The following is a 6381-nucleotide window of genomic DNA, read 5'->3' on the forward strand; positions in this document are numbered from 1 at the left end:
ATCGCTGATGTTTCTCGGAATGAATTTCTACGGGAAATTAACAAACAAGCAGATACGTAACAATATGAAGACCACAGTAACAAACGTGACTACAGAAGGACATATGAACTTCACAAGATGGGAAATCGTGGCCATACAACAATCAACGAATGACTTATTAAATTCCTACAATGGCGTGTCAACTTATACAATGATGCAAGAGTAATGGAGAACTATAGATTGTCAGGTGAATCATCATTTGTCCTTTCCCTGTCAAATTCATGTTTATGCATGGCAGTAACCTAAGGATGTTTATTACGATGTTTTTTTTTGTTTGAAGTTAAGCACAAAACTACACAATTGGCTATTTGTGCTCTGTCCACCACAGGTATCGAAACCAGGTTTCTAGTGTTGTAAGTCTGCAGACATACCGCTGTGCCACTAGGGGTCATTACGATGTGACAAGCATGAATACTGAAAGTGCACTTACGTTGCATGAGAATGCCTGTCATCTCCTCATTTATATGACGAAATACTTCCACAGTGCACAAAATAGGATATGTAAAATGTTCATGATAACTGTTCTTAAGTCATTTATTAATGATTAAAGTGGATAATAAGAATTAAGACGATTAAGTACGATTACTCCATCGTGTTAATTACCTGGATTATCAAGGCTTGTGTATCAAAAAAAAATGGGACCCTCCCTGACATGATATTTTTGAACTTGAATGAATGGCAGTGGTGTATTTGTTGTACTTTACGCTATACCATACTTCAAATTATTTGACCGAATTGAATGTGTTCAAAGTAACGTTGTCAGGGAGGGATTATTGCACTGTTATTGCTCACTTTAATCAATCGACTTCTGCTCTTTAATCATTTTTTTCATTATGGTAAGTTGTGTTATTTTTCAATTAGAAATTTATAAAACTTGTTAAAAATTAATTTATGGTTGTAAACTTCAATTTGAATGATGTAATATGTTTGCTTGTTGGTTGTTAAGCACATAGCTACACAATGTATTATCTGTGCTCTGCTTACTGCGTGTATCAAAACAAGATTTTGACTACATACGCTCTAAAACTTGACACTGAGCGATCGGGGAATGAAATGTATGTAGAAAAGAAAGAGAACAAACATTTAAAGTTAAATGAAACTAAATACCATTATTTAAACAAATGTTCAATATTATTTATGTACATGTTTTTCATGTTTAATGATAGGATTACATATACATGGTTTTGGCTGAGGTATAATGAGGTATACTAACGTGTGGATATTTCGTTTAATTTAATACATAAATCAACCATCTTTCAAGTAACATGAGATCTATGTCTAACAACATAAGTTTTACGATTTCCTTTTTTTTAAAACCTCTTGAACTAAACAAGACTGAAAATGTTTCTCAGTGTGTAATATTTGCTAACAAATTGTGTTAGATGGAAATTGGGAGATGTGTATTATCAAAAAGAAAGCTATGATTACTTAAATTTGTTTTAAATACAAAAAAATTATCGAATTACGCCAACAAAGCATAATCACATAATTATAAAAAAGACAAATTGACATAAACTGAATAAAATCATATCATTACTACATAATAAAAGTAATTTATACAAACTGACTATAAAGCAAATAACACAACTCCACTCAAAATAGCTCAATCAAAGTTATATTATTACATTAAGCATAGAAGACCGCCTAATAAAGTGCTACAAACTTAATTCATGTAGAAATGTAGCTAAGAACTAAAGTCAACAAACAAACCTAGAAAGCTAAAAAATAACAAAGATTCTTTTTGACCAGTGTGTTGTGCATCTTGCCTTATAGTGAAACAAAGAAAGCAAACATAAACAAAAGTCATGTAGAGTTCAAAGTATCTTACAAATGCACCTCTCGTTCATCTTGTTATAGAGTCTTTAGAAAAAAGTTTTACCTACTTATTCAGACGCCCTCAAAAGTATACACTACTTTCAAATATCTGTTGTAGAAATGCATTTGGATACACGATTTAAGCTATTTTTATAATGAATTTAGATAGAGAGCAAGTATTAAAAATAATAATTATAAAACCATGTCATCTTTAACTATTTCATGACAACAGTCATTTTATCGTCGGCGATAGCCTGAATATAAAAATCCTCTGCACATGTGATGTTAGAGTTGTATGTAACAAAAGTTTATATCCGTGAGATTGGCTAATAAGAAGAAAAATATGTTTTCAAATGATCCTCTAATATTCCTATGAAAATATATTCTTTCAACTATATATACATACACATTACGCATGCATAGAATAAAAATATAGTCTAATTGTAGTTCGCGTTATATTGGCAGTGAAGTTTTAATATTGAGTTGTAAATAATAAAAACATACCCAATAAATCTACGTTTACAATTACTTTCTTTTAACGTAAGCGTCAGAAGTAAATCATGTGTCGAGGCTTCGAGAGGAAGTAGAGGAAATATTCTCAGCAAATATTTAAAATTATAGTAGATATTTGGACCTATTTTGATGCAATGATGGCAAACATATATTATATATTTCAGAAATTTCACTAAAAAAGCTACAAAAAGGACTGTTTTTTGCATAGCAGTCCCCAATTTTGATCTGATAGATTATATGGAAGGTAACTAATCAAAACCACTCACTCCCAAGTCTTGGATTACTCTAATCTGATCAAATAGTGGGATTTGACTGTCACTTTTATACACCTACAAAGCCCAAAATTGTGATTCATATTTTTTGCAGTAAAGGGCTGTGAACCATGAACCCTCAGATTCACAGTTCGATCATGTTAAACAGTAGTTCATGCCCGGCTCTTGAAAGGGTTTAAGTGAATTTAATTTGAAAATACGTAGTTAAATGACAAACTTATAAGAAATTTATCATTTTTTAGCCTTAATAGCTCTATCTTACCTTTTCGACTCTTTATTTCTAAAGTGCAGGCTTGCCCTATGGTAAACCTCTGTATTTTGGAGATGGCGAGTTGGGTTCGAATACGTGTGAGATTACAAAAATATTCCCTGTATTGCTGTGAGTGCGGTCAACCCTTTAGCATAGATATTTGGTGGTAGGGTGTTACTGACTGTCCACCTTCCACTTGGTCAGCAGCTCAAACTTAGAGATGGTGGCAGATAGCCTTACCATCTTTGCCAAAAATATAAAAATGCTTTATTTTCATCGACAAAATTCATTTTATATTTATTTATTTGTACGGAGTGATTATTCTGGAATAGAAGTTAATTCTATTGGGGAATTTGTAAACCTTTTGAAAAACTTCGGGATAAGCGTAGGTATTGTTCCCATGTTCCAAGACATAGGTTAATTTTTGAAACTTCTTTCTAGTGAGAGTAGTTTGATGTAAAAACTTTTAGTTTTTCTTAACGCACTGTGAGAACTTATAGATTGAAAATTTAAACTCTGCTGATAAACCTTTGTTTCTTTAAACACAAAACTACACAGTGGGATATCTGTGCTGTGCCCGCCGTGAGTGTCGAAACGCGAGTTTTTAGAGTAAAGCCATCAAACTTAAAGCTGAGCCACCTGGGGGAGCTCAATAAACCTCTGGATTTTATGTTAATAAAATTGATTACTTAAGTAAATAAGCCATATATATTGTTTCACATTGCATAATGCAATAAATAGTAGATATTAAGAGCTAGAAATGATTAAACACTTATTCATTTATTTTCATATATATATATATATATATATTGAATTGGTGCTAAAAGTTATTCATTTGCAGCTTTACATGTTACTTTCCTAGGAATAAGTTAGTGGCGCTAGTGTAGCGGATAGTAATGTATGTAATGATTTTTGGTTTGTGAATGGTTTTTATTTAAACTAAAGTAAAAGTTCAGCCTACCAGTACTCGAACAGCAGGACTAACTTGAGTTCATCTAAACTCAATATTAAAAAATACTAAGTTGAAGTTAAGACAGGATTGTAAGTATCGAGTAAAATTATTAGTGTCTCTGTTTATTGAATGTTTAATATGTAAAAACAAAAAATAAAAGTGTGAAATTCGAAAGCTGTTTTTGTAAGTACTGCAACTAGTTCTAAATTTTACTTTTAGTACTTGTAGTACTACAAAACTAAATTAAAATTATAATGGAAATACCATCAACGATACTATTGTAAATCTCTAAGTTTAACCCTAATTAATCGCTGTTCATTGCACTTAATAACAGTAAGTGTAATGAACAGCGATCAATTAGTTTCAGTTTGAGTTTTTCACTGCTTTTAATGTATTACTGTTAGTATTAGTCATTATTAGTATTACGTATACGACTGGCAATTATAATTTATATCCCGAAAATCAAATAAACTTTGATTTTCACACGAATCACAGTAGTCTAGAACCCAAAACTATAATTTGAGTTTAAAGTGTAATATTTTTAATAATAATGAAAAGGCAATAACCTAATGACACTCAGTATAACAGTGGCATACAAATTAAAACAGTTTAAAGATCTAATAGGTATCTGAGTAATATTTACATGTATTGAAAACTTTAACATTAAATAACAGATGTGTGTGCCTCATGAGTCATAGTAGTAGTCTGGTGAATTTATTGAAGTTAGGTATTTACTAGTTTTACTGACTGCATAAATGTGTGTCATGTTTTCTTAAATTTGTCCTGTTACTGTTGTTAATGTTAAGTATTTTTACTATATTAGTAAATATTACACACTTCAGAGGGTTGGTTACTTAAGACAGTGAACTTGTGAAGTACGTAATTGGTGTTGTAATTTGTACAATTTGTAGTTAAATTATCATATTTGCTGACACAGTTATAGATTTAGTTTATCTGCTGTAGTTAAAAAGTTTACACCATATCCATTTGTTTATGTGTATAAATTTAACATTATTATCATAAATTTGCTGAATTTGGATGAGAAGACACAAGTCTAAGATTTGGAAAAGACAGGCGAGTCTCCAGTTAAGAATTTTGTTTTTATAAGTGTGATTAGCTTATGGAACAAGTGGCCCTCAGTGATAGTAGAGGCTAATACTTCACAAGAGTTTAAGAGGAGAATCAATAATTTCTTGAAAAATAAAGGGTGGGTTTAATTTTTACATTTGCTTGGAGATAGGTGTGCAGAGTCAGCCTTGAAGGACCAAATGATAAACTTCAAAAAGATCACTTCTAACCTTTTTTTTCTCAAGAGAAACTAAATTAAATAGATCTTAATCTATCTATATAAGATAACCCTCTGTTACATATCTGCTTGTTTGTTAATTTTGTGTATAAATTATTTCTGAGGAACTTCAGCTATACAAGTCCCTTTTTGATTAAACCAGTTTATTCTTTCTTGATACAAACTTTTAGTACACAGTAATTCCACAGTCAGTATGTTTCTCCTCACTTTAAAGTTAACTACTTTTATAAAAACGGTATAAATCACAGCGATTCACAATCTTGATAATTTTGCTCTCTATGAGTACAAACACACACTTTATATTACAGCCACTACTGTTCGCTTCTATAATTATCTCTCTATCGCTGGCTTCTTTGCCAGGCTTGTATACTAATGAGGGGCGTCTTGAATACACTCGGGCCTCCCGGATCATTCATGATCAATTGAGAAATTCATCACGTATCACCAGCATCACTGCCCTTTCCTTAGTATAGTTCATCCCAAACAATAGCCACTTACATTAACCAAATAGATAATGAACAATAACTTAATTAAATATACAGAATATACAAACACAAAATTAAAATACAACAAAGTCTCCTAATTTTACAGGACATATCTTCTTCTGTACTGGCCTCCGTCTTGTTAGCTTTTGCTTCACGTGGAGTTTATCTGCTCCATCAGGAAATGTCCTATTATCGGTAACAGTCACATCAGTGGTAGTAACTTCATCAAGGGCTTCACTCTTTCCCTTCTCTAAACTGGGTAGAGTTTCTTCTTCGACAGTGACTTTTTCAGGTAACACGTCTTTAGCATGTCCTGGACCATGATAACGCCAAAGCCTGTTGGCATGCACCACCTTTGGCTTGCCTCGCCGACCACATTTTATTCGGAAAGTCATGTCTGAGAGACAATCCACTGTCATATGGGCCTTCCCATGGAGAAGACAACTTAGGAGTCTTCCTAGGACTTCAGTAGATTTCTTATCATAACATAGCTTTATGGAATCAGCAGACGTTTTTAAGTTTGAATGCACTTGATGATGAATATCATCCATCCTTTCAGATAATACTTTCACAAACTCTGGCACATTTTCAGGCAACTCTTCGTAAGGTGGGCGTCCTGTTATCAGGTCCACTGGCAACTGCAGTTCCCAACCAAACATAAGCTTTGCTGGCATGTATCCAGTGGCTTCATGCTCTGCTTTTCTATAGGCCATCAACAGTGGAGGGAGTAAGACATCCCAGACATCTTG

General features: G+C 32.6%; 1 protein-coding gene across 4 annotated transcripts in view; it reads left to right on the forward strand.

The window, feature by feature from the left end:
* The first annotated feature begins 3822 nt into the window (after positions 1-3822).
* LOC106458226 (serine/threonine-protein kinase PLK2-like) overlaps positions 3823-6381 on the forward strand; it is an 89655-nt gene continuing 87096 nt past the window's right edge. For all 4 annotated transcript variants that reach the window (XM_022384353.1, XM_013917702.2, XM_022384354.1 and 1 more), the window contains exon 1: positions 3823-3930. The gene's annotated coding sequence lies outside the window, so the exon portion shown is untranslated. The remainder of the gene's footprint in view (positions 3931-6381) is intronic.

The sequence above is a fragment of the Limulus polyphemus genome, unplaced genomic scaffold, assembly GCF_000517525.1.
Source record: "Limulus polyphemus unplaced genomic scaffold, Limulus_polyphemus-2.1.2 Scaffold431, whole genome shotgun sequence".
Classification (NCBI taxonomy): Eukaryota; Metazoa; Arthropoda; class Merostomata; order Xiphosura; family Limulidae; genus Limulus; species Limulus polyphemus.